Source organism: Canis lupus, chromosome 11, assembly GCF_011100685.1.
Source record: "Canis lupus familiaris isolate Mischka breed German Shepherd chromosome 11, alternate assembly UU_Cfam_GSD_1.0, whole genome shotgun sequence".
Lineage (NCBI taxonomy): Eukaryota > Metazoa > Chordata > Mammalia > Carnivora > Canidae > Canis > Canis lupus.
This window is the reverse complement of record NC_049232.1, coordinates 26,114,050-26,124,621: the sequence shown is the minus strand read 5'-3', so window position 1 is coordinate 26,124,621 and position 10,572 is coordinate 26,114,050. Positions and strand designations below refer to the sequence as shown.

At 50.9% G+C, this 10,572-nt stretch overlaps 1 long non-coding RNA gene across 2 annotated transcripts; it reads right to left on the bottom strand.

The window, feature by feature from the left end:
• Window positions 1-3,824: 3,824 nt before the first annotated feature.
• On the bottom strand, window positions 3,825-7,664 carry LOC106559474. Of its 2 annotated transcripts, none has more exons than XR_005366726.1 (3): window positions 7,518-7,664; window positions 6,521-6,741; window positions 3,825-4,149 (listed from the first exon to the last, which is right to left on the bottom strand). It is a non-coding gene; the product is annotated as an uncharacterized LOC106559474 (long non-coding RNA). The 2 variants fall into 2 exon arrangements; XR_005366725.1 differs by lacking the exon at window positions 3,825-4,149 and adding an exon at window positions 4,307-4,376.
• Window positions 7,665-10,572: the final 2,908 nt, after the last annotated feature.

Sequence of the window (10,572 nt, the reverse complement as noted above, 5' to 3'; positions counted from 1 at the left end):
TTCTAAGGTAAAGGCAAAAATGCAGGGATATTGTGCTACATAGGAGAAGGTAGATGGGAGCTCGCTTTAAGAAGGAAAAATCAGGGATCCCTGGGTGGCGCAGCGGTTTGGCGCCTGCCTTTGGCCCAGGGCGCGATCCTGGAGAGCCGGGATCGAATCCCACGTCGGGCTCCCGGTGCATGGAGCCTGCTTCTCCCTCTGCCTATGTCTCTGCCTCTCTCTCTCTCTCTCTCTGTGACTATCATAAATAAATAAAGAAAAAAATATTAAAAATAAATAAGAAGGAAAAATCAGGACGTGATACAGTACAATCCACTCCATGTTACATGGCTGTCCAGAGCCATGTACATTCTCAGCCTAGGCTCTCCAAGGAGTAGGATGGACCAACCACCTCATAACACAATCCCCACTGAAAGGCCTCCAGAAGAGGATTCTATCAATAATAGTTCAGAATGTCATCCAGCGAAGAGTTGCTGCATGCAGTTCCCTTAGACAAAGCTACATTCCTGTGCTAGGGCTAGAGGCCCTCCCTTGCACTCCTGTCAAATTGACTCTGAAGAGAGATGGCATGGAAAGGGCTCTGCCTACTACCTGGGCAGCTGAGCAAAGGCCCTTTGAAACTCAGTGTCCTCAGCTTTCTGTTTCCTCAGCTCGCTGCCACCCCAACTCCTTAAATGAGACTTGGGTTAACCCAGTTTTTATTCTTTCATTCAAAATTTACAGGCATTTCTTGTGTGCTGGGCCTGTGCAAGATGCTAGGATACAGTGGTGAACAACAGGCACTAATTATCCCTGCTCTTTAGCAGCAAAGGCAGTTAGCAAAGAATGACAGGAGTGTCAGAGAAGGGATGGGCAGGATAGCTCCCACTTCATCTGGGAGTGCCTGACCTGCCTGGTAAGCAGGGGTGGGCAGCCTGGAGAGAGAAATAGATGAGAAGGTTGGAGAGGGAGAGGAGTTGGTCCTGTCTTGACCCAAAGACCAGGATGCCACTTAGATTTCAGGACACTGATTTCTTCACCCTGCTATCATTTTTGTTATTTGCAGTTTTATTGAGGTATAATTTGCAAACCATACAACTTACCCACTGTAAATATAGTTCAGTGATTCTTTGGAATAAAGTTGTACAGTTGTATAAATAACACAATCCAGGGCAGCCCGGGCGGCTCCGTGGTTTAGCGCCGCCTTCAGCCCAGGACATGATCCTAGAGTCCCAGGATGGAGTCCCACGTCGGGCTCCCTGCATGGAGCCTGCTTCTCCTTCTGCCTGTGTCTCTGCCTCTGTGTGTGTGTGTGTGTGTGTGTGTGTGTGTGTGTCTCATGAATAAATAAAATCTTAAAAAAAAAAAAAAACACACAATCCAGTGTCATCACTGCAAGAGGCCTTTTGTGCCCTTCTGCAGTCAATCCTGCTCCCACTCCCAGCCCTAGCCAACCACTGATCTGTCTCCCTAGTTTGCCTTTGCTAGAAACTCTGTATTCCTGGACTAGTACAATATGTAATCTTTTACATGATCACACTTCTTTCATTTAGCTCCTTTCATTTTAGATGAACTTTTCAGATACATTCATGTTGTTGCATGTTTGTTTCTTTGTATTGTTGAGAAGTGTGATACATTAAGAAATATATATTTGCTCTTTGTCCCCAGCTCCTGGCACAGGCTCCTAAAACCCTTGGAATAGGGACTCTTGGGTGGCTCAGCCGTTGAGCATCTGCCTTTGACTCAGGGCATGATCCTGGAGTCCCAGGATGGAGTCCCACATCGGGCTCCCTGAGAGGAGCCTGCTTCTCCCTCTGCCTGTGTCTATGCCTCCCTCTCTCTCTCTCTGCTTCTCTCTGTGTCTCTCATGAATAAATAAATCTTTAAAAAAATAAAAATAAAACCCTTGGAATCTCCACAGTGATAAGAGTACATTTCATATGCTAATGAGATGACTGGTGGCTTCGGATGGAGCCAGGTTGCCGGAAAGGCCTAATCAGGCCTTGGAACACTCAGCCCCACTTAGAGGGGAGAAAGGCTGGAGGTTAAGTTAATTACCAATGGCCAATGATTTAACCAATAATGTCTGCGTAGTGGTGCTTCCATTAAAAGCCCTAAATTATGGGGTTCAGAGAGCTTCCCGGTTAGTGAATACACTGAGGCACTGGCAGGGCTCCTTTTAATTCCATATGAATTTGTGGATCAATTTTTCCATTTCTGCAGAAAAGATCACTAGAACTTTGATACAGACTGCACTGAATCTGTAGGTTATTTTGGGTAGTATTGCTATATTAAAGATATTAAGTCTTCCAATCCACAATACGGTATGTCTTTATTTAGGTCTTTAGTTTCCTTCAACTGTGTACAAATCTTTCACTTTCTTGGTTAAGTTTATTCCTAGGTATTTTATTCTTTTGAATGCTACTATAAATAGAATTGTTTTCTTAATCTCTTTTTTGGATTGTTCATTGCTTGTGTCATTCTGGTTTTCATTTGCATTTTCCTACTGACTAATGATGTTGAGCATCTTTTCATGTGCTTATTAGCCATTCATGTAGCTCTTTGGCAGAATGTAATCTTTCACTTTTTTTTTCCCCAGACCTGTTTATTCTAATGTTTCATTTTAACTGAAAACCAGTTGACTCTCAATGTTACATTAGCTTCAGATGTACAACACAGCAATTCCACAACTCCATAATTATACATGCTCACCATAAGTTAGGTATCATCCTAACCTTTCTTTTTTTCTTAAGAGAGAAAGCAGTGAAGAAAGGAGAGAAAGAATCTTAAGCAGGCTCCATGCCCAGCACTGAGCCTGACACAGGGCTCAATCTCACAACCCTGAAATTATGACCAGAGTTGAAATCAAGAGTTGGACACTTAACTGACTGAGTCACCCAGGGGCCCCTAATCTTCCATTATTAAATCTCCAACTCTGCATTTCCATTAATGGAGACAGGAGGAAGCCCTTTGTCTCTCAGTTACCTTTCTTCCCATTCTTCCCCTTCTCTTTATTTTCCAAAGAGTACTTAACAGGTAGGGAAACAACACAGGTCAGGGACTGGAACCAGATGACTATGTCTCACTCTGGCACTTACTAACTACATGAGCTTGGAAATAATTTTACTTAACCTTACTTAACTTCTCTTTCACTTTCTTCAAGTTTAACACAGGGCATTTTGTTAAATAAACTGTTTATTCCATTTGTTACATAAAATAAGTGTCTACCACAACCAAACATTGTCCTAGACCCTAAATTATAGTCAGGAGCAAAAGATACACAATTGCCATCCCAGGCTAGTGGATCACTCCAATGAATGTGAAATTCCTATTATGATGAACACCTGAGAGAGGACCACACATTGACAGACTGTTGCACAGGACTCTGACCGGGCCAGAGAGCCCAGAGAAAGCTTTTATAAAAACAATAATAGGGATCCCTGGGTGGCGCAGCGGTTTGGCGCCTGCCTTTGGCCCAGGGCGCGATCCTGGAGACCCGGGATCGAATCCCACGTCGGGCTCCCGGTGCATGGAGCCTGCTTCTCCCTCTGCCTATGTCTCTGCCTCTCTCTCTCTCTCTCTCTCTCTATGTGACTATCATAAATAAATAAAAATTAAAAAAAAAAAAAGAAAAAAAAAAACAATAATACTTGAATTGAGCACAAAGGTGTTAACTAGGCAAAGAGGAGGAGGAGCATCCCAACAACTTGGGAGGTGGGGAGAGTACAATTGAGGAGGTAGGTGAAGAGCAGTGTGGAAGAAGCTCAGAGAATGAAGGAGAGGTGCAAAAGAAGATGAAACTAGAAGAAAAGCCAGCAAGTGAGAACAGGCTAAGCTTCAACACCTTGCTGAGAACTTGAAATTTTATTCTGAATATTATGAAAAGCCATTCAGGTGTGTTAGGCAGGAGGATAACGATTTAGATTTTTGAAATTTGTTTCACATTTGAGAAGAGACGGTGGGGCTCAGTCCTGAAACACTTAACATCCAAGTAGAACACTGTTCATCAAGACATATAAGCCATGGGGATCCCTGGGTGGCGCAGCGGTTTGGCACCTGCCTTTGGCCCAGGGCGCGATCCTGGAGACCCGGGATTGAATCCCACGTCGGGCTCCCGGTGCATGGAGCCTGCTTCTCCCTCTGCCTGTGTCTCTGCCTCTCTCTCTCTCTCTATCATAAATAAATAAAAAAAAAAAAAAAAAAAAAAAGACATATAAACCATGAAAGAGAGGGCTTCAAGAAGAGATGATCAGGGATCCCTGGGTGGCGCAGCGGTTTAGCACCTGCCTTTGGCCCAGGGCCTGATCCTGGAGACCCAGGATCAAATCCCACGTCGGGCTCCCGGTGCATGGAGCCTGCTTCTCCCTCTCCCTGTGTCTCTGCCTCTCTCTCTCTCTCTGTGTGTGTGACTATCATAAATAAATAAAAATTAAAAAAAAAAAAGAAGAGATGATCATGTACAGGTCAAATGCTGCTGAAAATTACTGAAGGAAGATGAGGACTAAAAAAAAAAAAAAAAATCTACTGGATTCAGAAACAAGAGGTCCCTGGTAACATCTGAGGAGCCCCCCAAACACCACTGCTCAGCCTCCAGAGCCTGTCTGCTATCTCCAACCCCCATGGCTGCTGCCTCAGGACTTCCCTTCTGGCAGATCAGAGCAGGTCTTTGTCACTAAGTTTCTTAGAAGAATTCCTTGGCAGCTCTCCCGGCTGGCTGCACTAGCTGTGTCATGGGGCAAGGCCAGTTCAACCATGCCTGCCCACCTCATCTAACAGTCTCATCCATCAGCTGTCTGGAAGCCAGATGTACCTACTGGGTGCCAGCATAAAGGCAGCCACTTACCACGGTTAAGCCCTACTCCTAAGTTAGACACCAGTTCCTATCACAGCTCTACCACTTAACAAAGATCTTGGTGAAAGCATGTATTAAGTACTCCACAAACAGTACTGGCTATCATAGATTCATTTTCATTCATTCACATTCATCCAACAATTGTTCATGATGTTAGGACTATCATAGTCAACAAGACAGACACCATCCATGTCAACAAGGAGTACCAAACTAGTGAGAGACCTAGTCAAGTAAAACTCCGATGCTTTGATGAGAACACAGGACACTGAGAGAAGGATTGGGTGGTCGGGGGAATAAAAAGCACACCCAACCCAGTTTTGGTAAGGGAGGGTTTGGTTTTTCTTTTGGCAAGATCACTTGTTACAGCATGAAGGGGGGCGGGGCGGGGGGGCGGAGTTTAGTTCCTGTCCTTTTTTCTTTTTTCTTTTTTTTTAAGATTTTATTTATTCATGAGAGACACACAGAGAGGGAGAAGCAGGCTCCAAGCAGGGAGCCCGATGTGGGATTCCAGGATCACACCCTGGGCCGAGGGCAGGCACTAAACCACTGAGCCACCCAGGTGACCCTGTTCCTGCCCTTCAAGATAATACAACTTGGCTGAGAAAACAAGCAGAGAAAAACAATGAGAACAAAAATGCATAAAAATACCAGGCAACCATCATATTGCATGTCACGCTGGCTTTTTCTGCAAAAAGTCTCAGCTTATCAATTCTCAAATTCCAAATATTCACCTTAGAAAGGCTGAAAAGCCAGGCCCTAGAGCCACCGTAGTAACCTACCTCTCTCAGACAAAGCAGGGAGCAACCCAGGACCCCTACTGCTTTTATAGGGCTTTCTGAGGCTCCACGCCTTTTCACCCAGAATAGAACACAAGGCCTGCCCAGCAGAGGCCTGGGGTTCCTGCAAATCCTGTAGCTGGAGAGGCGGCTGCTGGAGCTCCCTGGCTTCTCTCAGGCCTTCCCCCACGGCTAGGCTCAGCTATAAATAGCTTGCTGGTTTCCAGCAGGGGATCTCCCAGCCCTGCAAGGAGCAAGCACCGCCTTCTCACCCTGCGCTGCCCTCAGCTTGGAGCAGAAGGGGGTGGTGGCTGGCAGGGGGGAAGGAGATGAGGGGAGGGCAGGAACCAGTACCACAGAGAAGCTGGCCTCTGGACTACATTACCCATAATCCTAGACAACAGCTCGGAAGAGGAGGCTGCTGGGGGCCTGCAGCCTTACATGGGAAAACAAGGCCAGAGGCATCTAGGCCCTGGGTATGCAGCCCAGGCCCTGAAACCCAGTTTTTTTTTCCATCAAAATCTAACCTCTAAACCCTCAGTCCTGGACCTTGGAAATCATCTCTTCTGCCTGCATCCAGTACACAGGCACAGCCTACCTGGAGTCAGGGAGACCAACAAAGCTCATTATCGTTTAGCCTTATTCAGAGAGAGAGAGAGAGACAGAGAGACAGAGAGAGGGAGAGGGTGAGAGAGAGAGAGTGCAGGCACGTGTGTGTACGCGTGCGTGCATGTGCCTGCACTCATGTGCTTGTATACACACGTGCATAACCAAAAAACTGGAAGCCTGTGAGGAATCAAGGCCAAAGCTGCTTGGCACTAGAAGCCCTTTCCTGGGCATATTCTGTGACTCAGTTCAACCTCTGAGCTTTTCTTTCCCTGCCTCACCTGAGGCAGAACAATCAGGGGCTCACCGGTTGGTCCAGCAGACAGCCTGTATGCTGAGGTGTTGCACTTCTGGAAGAGCTGGGGGGTGGGGGTTCGGGAGTTGCTGGTGGTGTGGTCTGCTGAGGTCTGGTCCCTCTCTCTGACCTTTGCTCATCTCCAGGCAGATAGATCAGGGTAACCACATGGCTGGGCCAGGTTTAAGTCCCTGGAAGTGCTGCAGGGAGGGCCTGTTAGGACTTGCCGGTTCCTGCAGTAGATAAACCAGAGTTGTCAGGCTGAGCGAAGGCCATTCCAGGCAGCGGGGCACTCGGTGTGCACTGCTCCAGACGTCACCTCCCCCGGCTCTGGCTCCCCCCACGCCACCCCTCCAACCTTCTCTGCAGAGTCACAGTATTTGTGTAGAGTTCTGGGGCTCACAAAATTCCACACCACAGGGAGCACAGCGTGTTAGGGGCCAGAACGACAGTCAAGGCCCCTGTCCGTGATGACACGGCACTGGGGTCTAAAACGGGGTCCTTTCCCTTTTTCGTCTCACCCAGATAGCATTCTCACGGAGCCAGGCACCAGGAACGCAAAAAGGAGTTGGCTCAAATAGCAGCCTCAGCAAACAGACGGCGTACGATAGGTGCCGCGTTATTTCGCACCACACGCCTAGGAGCTGGGGGCGGGGAGGATTTCCAGGTGGCCACAGGCCCCAACCAAGTCAAGGATGAGAGTGGTGTGGGAAGGGCATTCCAGGCGGGGCCGACAGCTCCAGGAAAGGCAGAAAGGCGCAAAAACAGCACGGGGGGACGAGAGGACAAACAGCAAACACCGGTTTGCAACAGCAAAGAGGAGCCCCGCGGGAGGGGGCCGGGCAGGCCGACCCGGCGGGTAGGAGCGGCGGAGGGTTCTCAGCGCGGTGCGCCTGCCGAGCGCAGAAGTGCGGCCGCACGGGCGGGGGCGACGGGGCCTCGGCCTGCGGGGGAGGAAGCACGGCCCGCTGCCTGCATGCGGGCTCCCGGCCTGCCGGTCCGCATTTACCTCAGCCAGGCGCGTTCCCAGCGCCGCCGGCCGCCCCCTCCTTGGCAGCGGGTCCCCGGCCGCCGGCTCCCGCCCACAGCCGCCCGCGGGCCGCCGGCCAGACGGCCGGGAAGGAAGCGCCTTGTATGGGCCTCGGGCAGGGAGGAAGCGCCTCGTAGCGCCGGGGAGGAAGCGCCAAATATGGCGCGGGGCGGGGCCGGGGGCGGGGCCGGGGCGGGGCCGGGGGCGGGGCCGGGGCGGGGCGGGGCCGGAGGGCAGTCGGCCGGGAATGGAGGCGGCTTCCGGCGCCGCGACGCGCCTCCCCCTCCCCCTCCCCCCCGCGCAGGCCTCCAGGCCGCTCCGGGCCGCGGCCCCCCCCCCGCCCCAGCGGTCCCCGCCGCCTCCGCCCCTCCTCCGCCCCCGTCCTCCACCCCTCCTCGGGCGGCTGCGGGGCACAGCAATGGGGCGGTGGGGGGCGCCGCGGGGGCTCCCGGGCGGCGCGGCTGGACGCCCAGACCGGCCGGGACGCCTGGCCGAGCTCGGCGGGATCCCCGGCTCCGCCCGGCACCCGCGCTGCGACCTTGGGGAAAGCAGCTCCGTCTCCGAACCCGATTCGTCTTCCGAGGGTCGAGCGGATAAAATGAGAGGATGTCCGTCCACCGCCTCCTGCGGGGAGCACGGCCCTCGGCGGGGAGCACGGCCCTCGGCGCGGTCCTATCACCCCGGCAATTGAAGGGGGCGGCTTTTCCAGTCACCTGCTGGGTCCCTTAAGCTTCTCCCCAGCCAGCTCCTGGGGACCTGGATGAAGGGCTGTAGGGGAGGGGACGGCTTCAGAAAAGATCTTTCTAGAAGAAAATAGGGCAACTTTAAGGTCCAGCTTTCCCTTCAAGTCTGTGAGGTTCCCATAGAGAGGGTTCCAGTCCCTTACTAACTGCTTGATGCTGCAAAGATACCTTCCCTGAATCTTAATTTCTTCAGAGGTAGAATGGAGATCATCCTGATTTGCGGGCACCTGGGGGCTCATTGGTTGAGCAGCTGCCTTCAGCTCAGGGCGTGACCCCCGGGGCCCGGGTAAGCCCCACATCGGGCTCCCCCGCAGGGAGCCTGCTTCTCCCTCTGCCTGTGTCTCTGCCTCCCTTTGTGTCTCTCATGAATAAATAAATAAAATATTTTAAAAAATAAATAAATAAATAAATAAATAAATAAATAAATAAATAAATAAAATATTTAAAAAATAATAATTCCTGGTTTGCGAGGTTGTAGTGATGATCAAATGAAATGGAGTCTGTGTGCACATATGCTCGATATCAGTTCCTCAGGTCCCTGTGCACTTTCTAACAGGCGGGGGGAGAGGACATGAAGGGCTTGAGGAGTTGGCCATTCTTCTGCCCCTTCTTTAGCATCTCTGGAGCTTTATTGCCAAGGTTTGAACCTTTATCTGAGGAGGGGGGCGGGGGCGCTAATGCTCACCTTTCTCCGTTCAGCCACCATCCAAATGACCTGTCCTCCCTGCTGCTGCTCTTCTCTACCTGCCCCAGAGCATAGGTGACCCCAACCATCCTGCAAGGGCAAAAAGAACTAATTGGAAGTTGAGGTTCCCCTTGCAGCCAGAATCTGGTATCTAGGACAGCATCCCCTCCCATGCCTGCTGGCAGTACCACACCCACACATTTCAACAAGAGGTGGGTATCAATCTCAGAAATCCATTTCCCAATCCTCCCTTATTGGCCCTGCCCTGCCCTGTCGGTTCCATCTGTCCTGGAGTCCCACTTACATCTAACCTGAATCTTCCTGCCTCTCCGTCCAAGCCCCATCCCGCAGAGCTGCAGTTAGCCGCCCCCAAGAGGTTGGAGGCAAGTTTGTGGACATGCACAATAGATGTGTGTCACCCACGGCCTTGTTTCCTTTCATCCGAGTTGGGCAAGGAGGCTGTCGTTGGCATGGTAACCTTTCCTATAAAAGTTGCAGCCCTCAAGGATGTCTTTCAGTTCCAGCAGGGACACAGCTCCTTCCCTGCGCTGTAGATCATGGGGTGACACGTAGCTGTGTCATTATGGCCTCCCCCAGAATGGGAACATGGTGCTGGTGGCACAAAAGTAGGTCCGGTTCGTGGAGGGCAGCAAAGGGCTTCAGGGAGACACTGATCAGATCTCCAAGGAACAGGTTCCTTCTGCCTTATGTGTTTGTTGATCCTTCATGGCCCAGAGAAACCAGTTCTGAGGCCCAGAATATGTAGGGAGCCTCTCCAGATCTTGTGGTGAATGATAAACATGTCTTCACTAAAATGAGGCACCCGACAAATGGCATGACGCCCAATGCTTAATTCTGTAGAATAAGCTGATAAATCATAAAGCCTCCAGAATCCAGTGACTTCCTCTCTCCTCAGTCCCTCTGTGGAACACATGAATATTTATTAACCATCTTCTGTGCTGCCGTTTCCCATACATTATTTCAACTAATTCTTCCCACAGTCCCTATGGGAGACGTATCAGGACACTCATTTTACAAATGGGAGGGATGCCTGGGTGGCTCAGCAATTGAATGTCTGCCTTCTGCTTCGGGCGTGATCCCGGAGTCCCGGATCTAGTCCCATATCTGGCTCCCCACAGGGAGCCTGTTTCTACCTCTGCCTGTGTCTCTGATTCTTTCTCTGTGTTTCTCGTGAATGAATAAATAAAATCTTTTTTAAAAAATGGGAAAACAGAAACTTGGGCAAAGATCTTATGAGATGTGACCCAAAATCACAGGGTTGTGGAGCGGTGGCATCGGAACTCGAACCCAGGTCTTCAGATTCCCAATCTCACACCCTTTATCCTAGGTTTTGTGTTCCTTTGTATTTGCTACCTTGCTACCGAGGAAGCAATCCTTCCCTCTAGGTGCCAAGCCGCTGCTCTTGTGGCAGGTCCTCGGGAACAGAATGGGCACTGGCATCAGCCACCGCGGCCGCGGGGTCCCGTGTGTCTCTGTGTGGCCAGGCGGCAGCAGCCACAGCAGCGTCCTCAAATCAAGGCCTCCCCCCGCCAGCTGCCGCCTCTCCGTCATGGAGTTCCCCGGCAGAGGGCAAGCTGAGGGAAGG